This window comes from Puma concolor, chromosome B3 (assembly GCF_028749965.1).
Source record: "Puma concolor isolate L17-30 chromosome B3, mPumCon1.1.hap2, whole genome shotgun sequence".
NCBI lineage: Eukaryota > Metazoa > Chordata > Mammalia > Carnivora > Felidae > Puma > Puma concolor.
Genome location: NC_141672.1, coordinates 48,619,908 through 48,633,628, shown reverse-complemented (window position 1 = coordinate 48,633,628; position 13,721 = coordinate 48,619,908).

Below are 13,721 nucleotides of genomic sequence, written 5' to 3'. Positions count from 1 at the left end.
ATACTTTCTCGTCTGTTTGTTGGATTTTAAATTTCAGAAATCCTGGGGCATCTGGGTGGCTCAGTCAGTTAAGTATCTGACTCTTGGTTTGGGCTCAGGTCATGACCTCACAGTTCATGCATTCAAGCCCCTTATCAGGCTCCTCACAGACACTATAGAGCCTGCTTGGGATTCTCTCACTCTCCCCCTCTCTCTGCCCCTCCCTTGCTCATGAATTCTCTCTCTCAAAATAAATAAATAAACTTTTAAAAAGTAAATAAATAAATAAATTGCAAAAATCCTAATTAAGATGCATAATGTCTCGGGACGCCTGGGTGGCTCAATCTGTTGAGCGTCTGACGTCAGCTCAGGTCATGATCTCAAGGTTTGTGGGTTCGAGCCCCACGTCAGGCTCTGTGCTGACAGCTCAGATCCTGAAGCCTGCTTTATATTCTGTGTCTCCCTTCTCTCTCTGCCCCTCCCCTGCTCGCTCTCTGCCTCTCTCTCTCTCTCTCTCAAAAATAAATAAACATTAAAAAAATTTTTTTAAAAAGATGCATAATATCTTATAACCCAGTTTTGCCTCAAAGCTATTTGGAACCAAGAACAAAATGAAGAGCCTTCCTATACCTAGACAACAACAAAGGCATCAGAAGATGGGGGTGGTAGGAGCTGGAGAACTTTTCTGAGGAGGTGAAAATCTCCTCAGGTAACATGACAAAACCTAGTAGCTCTCCAGGCCCCCAGACAGAGGAGCGGCAGATAGGACTCCTTCTCATGGAATCCAGAGGGAGAAATGGCCTGTAAAACTCTTCTATTTGGGGATAGCTTGCTCATGATTCTTATTCCCTTTGTTGAATGCAGTGTGATAGATGAAATAAAAGGCCACGATCCTAGACTTCTATCCCAGCTGTGGACCTGTTACCAAAAATGGAGGTGCTGTGCCTCGCCACCTGCCCACAGGCACCCCCTCACCCATCTTTTTTGCCCTTTCAGCCTCCTATTAATAATAATAATAATAATAATGATAAAAGGATATTTACATCATAGAAGGTTATCTCCCCAAAACAGAAGCAAAACTAAGATAACACCATATTCCTACCACCAAGAATTACCATTATTAACGCCTCAGTCTATGGTCTTCCAGATTTGTGTGTGTGTGTGTGTGTGTGTGTGTGTGTGTATGATCAAAATGAGACTGTTACCTGCTGTTTTGCTATCTGCTTATTTTACTTAAAGTTTCCCAACTTTCCATATCAGCACATTTTCATCTTGTCTAACACCTACTCCAGACTCAAATTGCACAATTTGCTCCCAAATGACCTTTATAGTTCATTTGTCCAAATGAGGGCCCGACTGGGGACCGTGCTTTGCATCTGGTCATTGTGTCTCTTAAGTCTTGGAATCTAGCACAGTCCCTATCTTTTCTTTCGATGACTCTTACTTGTTGAAGAGACCCAGCCAGTTGTCCCCTCTCTGAGTTTGTCTGCTTGCCACGCTGTCCCACCATTCAACTTGTTCTTCAAACCCTGATCTGAAAGCTAGATGGATTCAAGTTTTTATTTTAGCTAGAATATATTAATTGATATTATACTTCATGCTGCAGTTTTATCATGTCAGAGAAAATATATTATCAATATACGTTATTACATATTCTACACATGAACATTATTATAACATATGAACTGGTTGCTACCCTATCCCCTGGGTTAGGGTAAGAGTTTGAGCCCTTTATTGAACATTTAATACCTTTGTACGCCTTGGAATAATAAAATGACATCTGTGGTATTACTTTTGTCCTTATACGAATGTCTGGTTCCCAGCAATCATACACCTAAGTGTTTTCTTAAATTTTTTTAAATGTTTTTATTTATTTTTGAAGGAGAGAGAGAAACAGAGCATGAGCGGGGGAGGAAGAGAGAGGGAGGGAGACACAGAATTAGAAGCAGGCTCCAGGTTCTAAGCTGTCAGCACAGAGCCTGGTGCAGGGCTTGAACTCACGAACCGTGAGATCATAACCTGAGCTGAAGTCGGGAGCTTAACTGACTGAGCCACCCAGGTGCCCCCACCTAAGTGTTTTCATAGCAACTGAACATCTTTTTCAAAATCAATTAATTTTAATAAAGGGGACAGTGATGATTTTCTGATCTTGTCATTCCTTCTACATTCTTGGCTAGCATTCTTCTGTGAAATAGAATTTTTCTTCATCAGTTGGGGCTATTTGGTTACTCAAAAGATATATTTATTACAGGAAAAGTTGGATAACTACTTAAGTATCTTTAGTTACCAATTGTCAAAGTAAGAAGGCAATGTATAAGCCCTCTCAAATGATGACTTATGAGTTCTCTTTTGACTTTCTCTTTTTAAAATCTTTATATAAACACATGAATTTTATCAAATCCACTAAATAATTATGCTCTTTCATATTCAATTGTTGCAACTTTGGGCAGTGGCTGGGCTCCCTATTTTGACATATTTTTTAAACTTCAGTTTTACAGATGGTATTACTTCCTCTAGGTTCTATCCTAGTCCTCACTTTATGCTTAGTATTTTTTGCCAATGTTCTTCTCTGTCATTAATTAACTTATTATTCTTATTTTTAATGTTTATTTACTTTTGAGAGAGAGAGAGAGACAGAGTGTGAGCAGGGGAGGGGCAGAGAGAGAGGGAGACACAGAATCCAAAGAGGCTCCAGGCTCTGAGCTGTCAGCACAGAGCCCAGTGCGGGGCTTGAGCTCATGAACCATGAGATCATGACCTGAGCTGAAGTCAGACTCTCAACCGAGTCACCCAGGTACCCCATCTGTCATTAATTTAGGCAACATTCTTTATTACATATCTGTGTTTTGACTCATATAAACAATTTTTTACCTTTGCCCACTTAACAATTCATAATCATATTTCTCTCTGGCCTGCCAAATCAGTAAGTTTTTGGCCATTATCTGTATCCTTTTATTTAAAAAAATTTTTTTAATGTTTATTCAGTTTTGAGACAGAGACAAAGTGCAAGCAGGGGAGGATCAGAGAGAGAGGGAGACACAGAATCCCAAGCAGGCTCCAGGCTCCCAGCCGTCAGCACAGGGCCCGATGTGGGGCTCAAACTCACGAACCGCAAGATCATGACCAGAGCCGAAGTCGGATGCCCAACCGACTGAGCCACCCAGGTGCCCCATCTGTATAATTTAAAAAATTGTGTTGCTGCTGTCTCTTCTCCTATTGTCTTTGTCTTCATAGAGAGGGCAGGAGCCTGGGCAGGATGGGTTTTATATACCAAGCTGAAGAATTTAGACTTTGACCTGGGGCAGTGAGAAGACACGGAGTAGGGGAGTGTAATGATCACATCTCCTCTTTGGAATCAGGCTACAGTTTGGAGAACAGAACCGAGGTGAGCAGGACTAGGGCCTGGAAAACCAGTTAGGAAGCTTCCTAACCTTCAGTCTAACCAGATAAGCAGATGACCAGATGTAAGAAAGTGCAAGTTGGATATAGAAGGGGACAGATCGGAAAAGTGTCCAAACAGGCTTTGTGATTATTTACATATAGAGGTCAATGGAGAGGGAAGAGGCAAAGATGACCCCAGGTTTCTGGCTTAAGCAACTGCATGGGTAATGATGCCATTCATTGAGAGGGAGAACAATGGGCTGCAAAACCAGCTGGATGGGGAGGATGGAATGCCGCCCTTACAAACGCCAAGTTTCACCACAGCCTATTCTTTTTTTTTTTTTGGTTTTTTCAACGTTTATTTATTTTTGGGACAGAGAGAGACAGAGCATGAACGGGGGAGGGGCAGAGAGAGAGGGAGACACAGAATCGGAAACAGGCTCCAGGCTCTGAGCCATCAGCCCAGAGCCCGACGCGGGGCTCGAACTCACGGAGTGCGAGATCGTGACCTGGCTGAAGTCGGACGCTTAACCGACTGCGCCACCCAGGTGCCCCTTCCACAGCCTATTCTAATATAAGCAACCACTTTCCCAGTAAATGCACTAGAAGGTAATTACATATTATTTCCACTTGAAAATGCCAACACTTCTTCATCCTTCTCTTTCGGACAACTTCCTTGTCCTTCTAGCTGATTCCACTGATGTACCTGCGTCTCTGTCCACACACCCTGACTTCCATCCAGCCTCAGTGGAAGAAATGTGCCTGCTCTCCTTTATGACATGCCTCTGCTTGCATCCTAAATCCTGCTCCTCTCAAGATTCTTAAGCTGTTTCGGGGCGCCTGGGTGGCGCAGTCGGTTAAGCGTCCGACTTCAGCCAGGTCACGATCTCGCGGTCCGTGAGTTCGAGCCCCGCGTCAGGCTCTGGGCTGATGGCTCGGAGCCTGGAGCCTGTTTCCGATGCTGTGTCTCCCTCTCTCTCTGCCCCTCCCCCGTTCATGCTCTGTCTCTCTCTGTCCCCAAAATAAATAAACGTTGAAAAAAAAAAATTAAAAAAAAAAAAAAAAAAAAAGATTCTTAAGCTGTTTCACTGGCAATCGCCGATTTTCTCTTTTGTATCATCTTTTTCTCTCTCTCTACGTGTGATTTCCATCTATATAGTATCACCCATTTTAGGTAGAAGACTTCTCTTGACCCCATCACCCCTCTGCTACCACTGAATTTCTCAGCACCCCTCATAGCTCTCCAGACCCATCCAAGATGTTGTCTTCACTGCTGTTCCCCTTCTCACCTATGGTTCTCTCCCCATCCTCTCCATCTCCCTATCTCTCCCCATCCTCCCCCCACACTCCTCTTAGGCCAGGTTTTTCTCCCCACAACTCCACTAAAAGTGCTCTCAGCAGAGTCACCCCTCCTGCAAAAGTCAGTTCCTGCTTCTCTGCATTCATCATATTAGACTTCTCAGCAGCACTGGTCCAGCCTACCAGGTCCTCTTTATTCATTCAACACATAATCTTTGAGTGCTTACTATATGCCAGGCACAGTTCTAATCCTTGGGACACAACAGTGAAGTAAAGGGACAAAGATCCCTTCCCTCCCTAGGAACTGGTAGTCTATCAGAGGGAGGTGCTTAACAAGAAAAACCCAATAGATAACTAAATTATGTGATATACTGAAATCAATAAGTGCTATGGAAAAGAGAAAACAAGTCAGCAGTGATCTTATGAATTTTCCTTTAAAACAATTATGGCTATAACAGAACACACCCACTGTGACAACAATATTTAATATCAAATCACAGGATATGTCAATATATCCCCACATAATGAAAATGAATCACATTTTCTTTTCTTTTAAGGTTATTTATTTGAGAGACAGAGTGTGAGCAGGGGAGGGGCAGAGAAAGAACCCCAAGCAGTTGTCAGCCCAGAGCCCTACATGGGGCTCGAACTCACAAACTGTTAAGATCATGACCTGAGCCCAAACCAAGAGTTGGCGCTTAACCAACTGAGCCCCCCAGGTGTCCCATGAATCACATTTTCCTCTTATATCCTTCTTGAGTCAGTTTCTCCCTCCTACTTCTGGATTTGATGTGAGAAGACAGCAGAAAAGAAAAAGTAGAAACAAGGGAGAAGGGAGAGTGGGGAGATGGTATTTCATAGTTTGTGATACTATGTATTGGGTACTGGGTGCAGGGATCAGAAATGGAAGTGTCCAGAGCTCCAGGGCATAAGATGACTCATTTGTCACTTCTTTTTAAAATTATGCCAAATTAACACTACTTTCTAGTAGTGGCAGAACTCAAAGTATGATAGCATGGTCAAGGAGTAGAATTTTCTATGGGTAATGCTTTCGGTTTCATTTTTTATTGTTTCTAATATTAGAGAGAGAGACGAGGGAGAGAGAGCAAGAGAGAGAGCACAAGTGAGGGAGGGGCAGAGGGGGAGGGGGAGAGAGAGAGAGAGAGAGAGAGAGAGAGAGAGAGAGAGAGAGAATATCCCAAGCAGCCTCCACACTCAGCGCGGAACTTGATGCGGGCCTCCATTGCATGACTCTGAGATCATGACCTGAGCTGAAATCCCAAGTTGGACCCTCGGGGCACCTGAGTGGCTCAGCTGGTTAAGTGTCTGACTCTTGGTTTCAACCTAGGTCTTAATCTTACAGTTCATGCGTTCAGGCCCCGTGTTGGGCTTTGGGCTGACAGTGCAGAGCCTGCTTGAGATTCTCTGTCTCCCAGTCTCTTTGCCCCTCCCCCACCTGCTCATTTTTCTGTCTCTTTCAAAGTTAATAAATAAAAATTTTTAAAAAAGAAAGAGTTGGACCCTCAATCGATTCAGCCACCCAGGCACCCACTATTTGTTTTAATCTTAACATAAAATGATTATGTTAAAATAGTAGCTATAGTTAGTATAGATTTCATACTAGAAGTGGCTGATGGTTTGCAAAATGGCTGCAGTCATTCCTCTTTCCTGTGTACACATTCCCTCATCAGGAGTCAGGAGATAGAGTCTACTTCCCAGCCCTTGAATCCAGGCTGGCCTTGAGACTTGGACTAATAGGACATGGTGAGATGATGCTGTGAACCTCCCAGTCTGGGCTTCACAGCTTCCACCTGCTCCCTGTTGGAACACCATGCCACCACAGGGGCCAGCTCAGGCTAGACTGCAGGAAAATGAGATTAGGGCTGCAAGCCGGGTCCTCCTACACCAGCCACTCCCCGGCCTAGCCACCAGATGGCATTAGCCATGAGAATGATGGCAGACCAGACCAGCAAAGAACCACCTAAATCCATCTAGCCCAACATTACTGACCCACTAAATCGTGACAAAATAAAATGACTGCTTTAAGCCATTAAATTTTGGAGTGGTTTGTTACACAGAAATAAATAACTGATATAATAGGTTTTAAATATTATTTATTAAGGTGATAACATTATTCTTAAGTTGAGCATTGACCCTTTAATAGGACTGAATTTGAATAAGGAAGTTTAATCTTTGTGGAAACAGATAACAGTGGAGGGGCATCCGGCTGGCTCAGTTGGTAGAGCACGCAGCCTGATCTCAGGGTCATGAGTTCAAGCCCTACATTGGGCGTAGAGATTACTTAAAAATGAAATAAAATAAAAGAGATAACAGTGGGGAGAACACACTGGAACCTATTTTTCTATGAAAAGTTCACTATATCTTGGTTTAAGTGTTTATTTTTACAGAAATAACTGTACCAGTCTCCTCATTCATTAACCATTGTAGACACCTTCCATGTCAATGAATGCAGAGGTATATTTTTAAATAGTTGTGCAATACTTCATTGAATACATACACCTAATGTGTTTATATAACTTCCTTTTTATTAATGTTTTATTTTTGAGAGAGAGAGAGAGTGCGAGCAGGGGAGGAACAGAAAGAGATGGAGACACAGAATCTGAAGCAGGCTCCAGGCTCTGAGCTGTCAGCACAGAGCCGGATGCAGGGCTCGAACCCACAAACCACGAGATCATGACCTGAGCCAAAATCAGACGCTTAACGCTTAACTGACAGAGCCACCCAGGAGCCCCTACATAACTTCCTTTTACTTGACATTTAAGTTAGTTCCTAAAGCCAACATATAGAAGGTAATGAAAGGAACTTCTTATATTTACCACTTTGAGTATTTAGCCTCATCTGTTTGCTCCTCCCTAAAACAAGGCTCTCTGTGACCCTTCCTATAGAATTGTTATAAAAATTAATGAAATGTGTATGAAGCCTTCAACAGTTTGGGGGATATAGGAAGCCCTTAAAAAATGGTAGTCTTTTCATTATTATTATCTGATTATAAGCTTCTTTAGGGCAGGGACTATATTAGCATCTCACAGGACCTGGCTCAATTATAAAACAGCTGACACCTGCTGAGTGCTTTGTATGGGCCAGGCCCTCAGTTCAACCACAGCCTTTAAAGGTGTAAGTCATATTATTATCCTCATATTACAGATGAGGAAATTGAGACGCATAGAAGTAAGATAACTTGCCTAACGACAGAACTAAAATTTGAGTTCAAAGAACTCAGAAAACTCAACACCCCCCCCCCCAAAAATAATCCAATTAAAAATGGGCACAAGACATGAACATTTTGCCAAAGAAGACATCCAGATGGCGAACAGACACATGAAAAGATGCTCAACATCACTCATCATCGGGGAAATGCAAGTCAAAACAATGAGATATCACCTCACACCAGTCAGAATGACTAAAATTAACAAGACAGGAAACAATAGTTGTTGGTGAGGATGCGGAGAAAGGGGAACCCTCTTCACTGTTGATGGGCATGCAAACTGGTGCAGCCACTCTGAAAAACAGTATGGAGGTTCCTCAAAAAGTTAAAAATAGAACTACCCTATGATCCAGCAATCACATTACTAAATATTTATCCATAGGATACAAAAATACTAATTCAAAGATATGTGCACCCAATGTTTATAGCAACATTATCTACAATAGCCAAGTTATGGAAACAGCCCAAATGTCCATCGATTGATGAATGGATAAAGAAGATGTGGTGGATGAGAGAGGGAAGATGGCGGCGTAGGAGGACGCTGGGCTCACCGCGCGTCCTGCTGATCACTTAGATTCCACCTACACCTGCCTAAATAACCCAGAAAACCGCCAGAGGATTAGCAGAACGGAGTCGCCGGAGCCAAGCGCAGACCAGAGGCCCACGGAAGAGGGTAGGAAGGGCGGTGAGGCGGTGCGCGCTCCACGGACTGGCGGGAGGGAGCCGGGGCGGAGGGGCGGCTCGCCGGCCAAGCAGAGCCCCTGAGTCTGGCTTGCAAAAAGCGGAGGGGCCTGACGGACTGTGTTCCGACAGCAAGCGCGACTTAGCGTCTGGGAGGTCATAAGTTAACAGCTCTGCTCAGAAAGCGGGAAGGCTGGAGGACAAAGGGAAGGAGAGCTGCTGAGCCCCCGGACGACAGAGCTCAGTTTGGTGGGGAACAAAGGCGCTCGCCAGCGCCATCTCCCCCGCCCATCCCCCAGCCAAAATCCCAAAGAGAACCAGTTCCTGCCAGGGAACTTGCTCGCTCCGCGCAAACACCCAACTCTGTGCTTCTGCGGAGCCAAACCTCCGGCAGCGGATCTGACTCCCTCCTGCTGCCACAGGGCCCGTCCTGAAGTGGATCACCTAAGGAGAAGCAAGCTAAGCCTGCCCCTCCTGCCCCTGTGCACCTTGCCTACCCACCCCAGCTAAGACGCCAGATCCCCAGCATCACAAGCCTGGCAGTGTGCAAGTAGCCCAGACAGGCCACCCCACCCCACAGTGAATCCCGCCCCTAGGAGAGGGGAAGAGAAGGCACGCACCAGTCTGACTGTGGCCCCAGCGGTGGGCTGGGGGCAGACATCAGGTCTGACTGCGGCTCTGCCCACCAATTCGTTATACACCACAGCACAGGGGAAGTGCCCTGCAGGTCCTCACCACGCCAGGGACTATCCAAAATGACCAAGCGGAAGAATTCCCCTCAGAAGAATCTCCAGGAAATAACAACAGCTAATGAGCTGATCAAAAAGGATTTAAATAAAATAACAGAAAGTGAATTTAGAATAATAGTCATAAAACTAATCGCTGGGCTTGAAAACAGTATAGCTGACAGCAGAGAATCTCTTGCTACAGAGATCAAGGGACTAAGGAACAGTCACGAGGAGCTGAAAAACGCTTTAAACGAAATGCATAACAAAATGGAAACCACCACGGCTCGGATTGAAGAGGCAGAGGAGAGAATAGGTGAACTAGAAGATAAAGTTATGGAAAAAGAGGAAGCTGAGAAAAAGAGAGATAAAAAAATCCAGGAGTATGAGGGGAAAATTAGAGAACTAAGTGATACACTAAAAAGAAACAATATACACATAATTGGTATCCCAGAGGAGGAAGAGAGAGGGAAAGGTGCTGAAGGGGTACTTGAAGAAATAATAGCTGAGAACTTCCCTGAAGTGGGGAAGGAAAAAGGCATTGAAATCCAAGAGGCACAGAGAACTCCCTTCAGACGTAACTTGAATCGATCTTCTGCACGACATATCATAGTGAAACTGGCAAAATACAAGGATAAAGAGAAAATTCTGAAAGCAGCAAGGGGTAAACGTGCCCTCACATATAAAGGGAGACCTATAAGACTCGTGACTGATCTCTCTTTTGAAACTTGGCAGGCCAGAAAGAATTGGCACGAGATTTTCAGTGTGCTAGACAGAAAAAATATGCAGCCGAGAATCCTTTATCCAGCAAGTCTGTCGTTTAGAATAGAAGGAGAGATAAAGGGCTTCCCACACAAACAAAAACTGAAGGAATTTGTCACCACTAAACCAGCCCTCCAAGAGATCCTAAGGGGGACCCTGTGAGACAAAGTACCAGAGACATCACTACAAGCATAAAACATACAGACATCACAATGACTCTAAACCCATATCTTTCTATAATAACACTGAATGTAAATGGATTAAATGCGCCAACCAAAAGACATAGGGTATCAGAATGGATAAAAAAACAAGACCCATCTATTTGCTGTCTACAAGAGACTCATTTTAGACCTGAGGACACCTTTAGATTGAGAGTGAGGGGATGGAGAACTATTTATCATGCTACTGGAAGCCAAAAGAAAGCTGGAGTAGCCATACTTATATCAGACAAACTAGACTTTAAATTAAAGGCTGTAACAAGAGATGAAGAAGGACATTATATAATAGTGACAGGGTCTATCCATCAGGAAGAGCTAACAATTATAAATGTCTATGCGCCGAATACCGGAGCGCCCAAATATATAAAACAATTACTCATAAACATAAGCAACCTTATTGATAAGAATGTGGTAATTGCAGGGGACTTTAACACCCCACTTACAGAAATGGATAGATCATCTAGACACACGGTCAATAAAGAAACAAGGGTCCTGAATGAGACATTGGATCAGATGGACTTGACAGATATATTTAGAACTCTGCATCCCAAAGCAACAGAATATACTTTCTTCTCGAGTGCACATGGAACATTCTCCAAGATAGATCATATACTGGGTCACAAAACAGCCCTTCATGTTTACAAGAATTGAAATCATACCATGCATACTTTCAGACCACAATGCTATAAAGCTTGAAATCAACCACAGAAAAAAGTCTGGAAAACCTGCAAAAGCATGGAGGTTAAAGAACACCCTACTAACGAATGAGTGGGTCAACCAGGCAATTAGAGAAGAAATTAAAAAATATATGGAAACAAACGAAAATGAAAATACAACAATCCAAACGCTTTGGGACACAGCGAAGGCAGTCCTGAGAGGAAAATACATTGCAATCCAGGCCTATCTCAAGAAACAAGAAAAATCCCAAATACAAAATCTAACAGCACACCTAAAGGAAATAGAAGCAGAACAGCAAAGGCAGCCTAAACCCAGCAGAAGAAGAGAAATAATAAAGATCAGAGCAGAAATAAACAATATAGAATCTAAAAAAACTGTAGAGCAGATAAACGAAACCAAGAGTTGGTTTTTTGAAAAAATAAACAAAATTGACAAACCTCTAGCCAGGCTTCTCAAGAAGATGTGGTGGGTGTGTGACACCCACACCCCCACAATGGAATATTATACAGCTATAAAAAAAGAATGAAATCTTGCCATTTGCAATGACATGGATGGATCTACCAGAGGGTAATAATGCTAAGTGAAATAAGTCAGAGAAAGACAAACACCATATGATGTCACTCATATGTGGAATTTAAGAAACGAAACAAATGAGCAAAGCGGGGGAAGAGAGAGAGGGACCAACCAGGAAACAGACTTTTAACTATAAAGAACAAACTTATGTTTACCAGAGGGGAGTGGTGGGGAATGGGTGAAATAGGTGATGGGGATTAAGGAATGCACTTGTGATGAGCACCAAGTGATATATGGGATTACTGAATCATTATATTGCACCTGAAACTAATATAACACTGTACGTTAACTGACTGAAATTTAAATAAAAACTTAAAACCAAAGCAATCTCACTCTAGAACCCCTGCTCTTAAAACTTTACTGTGCTGCCTCAGTAAATATATGCCTTAATAAATTGTTGCTGAATGAATAAATAATGGATTATAGATCTCTAGAGTGCAATTTCTGGATCTCAAAGCACGCACATTTTTAAGGCCTTTAATGCATATTGTAATATAAGCTATTCAATATACTTTATATTTAAAAAAATTTTTTTTAATGTTGATTGATTTATTTTGAGAGACAGAGCATGAGCAGGTGAGGGGCAGAGAGAGAGGGAGACACAGAATCCCAAGCAGGCTCCAGGCTCTGAGCTGTCAGCACAGAACCTAAAGCAGGGCTCAAACCCACAAACTGTGAGATCATGACCTGAGCTGAAGTCAGATGCTTAACTGACTGAGCCACCCAAGTGCCCCTACTTTTAAGTTTTTTAAAAAAACGGTACAGAAAAATTTAGATACAATATTATCACATCCATGAAAACAAAAAAAATGCATAGAATAAAAAATGAAAGAAACACATCAAAATGTTAAGAGTGGTCATTTTCAAAGGATACACATTCATAGATGACTTTTTGCTTCCTTCTAATTTTTCCAAAATTTCTGTAATGAGTTGCCACGTTATACAAACAAGCTGAATAACTATAGCCTTATTCTTGTGTTATGTGTGGTTTTCTGCCCTGTAGTCAGTTTTGTCCTTGGAAGGCAACATTTCTCAGAAAAGAGAATTTTCATTACTATATTGGATTCTTTGTTCTCTATCAATCTTAGAAAAGAAATAAGAATCACAGGCAATCTACCTTCCTGACATTATTGGAGTGACTCATTTGATCGAACTCCTGGAGCTAATAAGCAGCTGTGATAGTTCCCGTCTAAAGACAAGAGAACTGTTGTACTCCTACATCCGTTTGTAAAGCACTTTGTATTGACCCAGGTTTTGCAAAGACTTTATCAAATTGTTTCTCAAACAATCCTATGAGGTTGTAATAAGTCTCACCAAGCCTCGGATATACACACACCTAGGTGAATGTAAATGTTATAATTTGACATATTAACCTGTGAATTTTTTTGCCCAGTACTTGGCTGATAAGTGAGCCCTTTGCCTAGTTTTAGCAGCAGCTAGGGTGTGCTATGCTAACTGCCTCAAAGAAAGAACAATGTAACAGAACACAATGTTTGGCTTAGGACTTTTGAAAGACTAGAGTAGAGGAGACCTAGGTAGAGGAGACCTAGGTCAGAGATGAGGAAGAGTAAAGTTGTCCTACTTCTTCCCCACCTGGGTCCACAAGCTGTGAAAGAGAGAAGGGGAGGTTCAAGAGAACAAGAGTTAGCTTAGATGTGAACACTGGAGTTTCCTAGATAATGTGGCCCTGCACCCCAGATCCCAGAGAGGTTTGAGGTATCCGAGAGCACAGAAAACCCATGCATCTCTTGATAGGTAAATGGGGCAAGCCTTGCATCGTATGGAAAGTGTGTGAATATTTCCAGTGAGCGCAAAAGTAATGATAACATGGAAAGCAGGGTGACCAGAGGTGATTAGTCTTTAAGCTCACTCTTTCTTCTGCCAAATACAAGCTGCTGTTTCAGTTCTAGAATTTCCACTCCGGTTTTTTTTTTATAGTTTCTATTTCTCCACTAAGATTCTACCTGCCCACTTATAGTTAGTTACCTTTAATTTTTTTTGAACCTATCTCAAAGTTGGTTTTTATTAACTGCGTTTTGAGGTTTTTTTGTTTTTTTGGACCCTTTGGTTGACACTTTGTTTCCACCTTTGTAAGACAGGGACTTCCTGGTGATGACAGAATTGTGTTAAGGGATGACAAAAATCTAATGTCAAAGCAGTCACTTGAAGTAGGGCAGGGCACCGTCTTATTAGAAATGG